The sequence below is a fragment of the Octodon degus genome, unplaced genomic scaffold (assembly GCF_000260255.1).
Source record: "Octodon degus isolate 3935 unplaced genomic scaffold, OctDeg1.0 scaffold00143, whole genome shotgun sequence".
NCBI lineage: Eukaryota > Metazoa > Chordata > Mammalia > Rodentia > Octodontidae > Octodon > Octodon degus.
Genome location: NW_004524719.1, coordinates 547,455 through 548,348, shown reverse-complemented (window position 1 = coordinate 548,348; position 894 = coordinate 547,455).

Below are 894 nucleotides of genomic sequence, written 5' to 3'. Positions count from 1 at the left end.
TCTCAATCACAAACTTGCAAAACCGCTTAAGTGAATGTGAAGACAGAGTTTCAGATCTTGAAGATGCTGGTGCAGCTAGCGAAAAGGTAAGAAAGGATCTCTTAAAAACAACAAGGATGCAGGAAAGAATAATCCATCACCTGCAAGATGATGCAAAGATGAACAATGTGAAACTAATAGGCACCAATGGGAAAGAAGGAGCCAATACAGATGGCATAAAAAGAATATGGGCAGAAGTAATAGCAGAAAACTTCCCAGATATGAGGAAACAATCTGACATTCAGGTAACTGAAGCATACAGAACGCCAAGTAAACTCAATTCAATGAAAAACACACCGAGACATATAATAGTCAAGTTCCCAGAAATCCAGCACAAGAATAATATACTGAAAACTTCTAGAGAAAAGAAGCAGATTACATTCAAAGGAAAACCATCAGAATAATGTCAGACTTCTCTTCACAAACCATGAAGGCAAGAAGAGCATAGAGCAGAGTACTTTAAGTCCTCTATGAAAACAAATTCCAGCCCAGACTACTATACCCTACAAAACTCCCTTTCAAGACTGATGGAGAAGTGAAATACTCCCATGACAAAGAAAACTCAAGAATTTCATGATGGAAAACCCTGCACAGACTACTGAAAGATATTTTAGAGAGGAACCAAAATGATCAGAACTCCACGAACAAGAACAAAAGGAACCCACTAAATGCAGCAAAGAATTAAACACAGGAGAAAAAAGGACTAAACAAAAACAGCTAAATAACATGTCAATCCTAAGTCAATACATCTCAATTACAACCATCAATGTAAATGGACTCAATTCACCAATTAAGATAAATAGACTGGCACAGTGGATTAGGAAACAAAATCCAACAATATGCTGTATAGAAGAA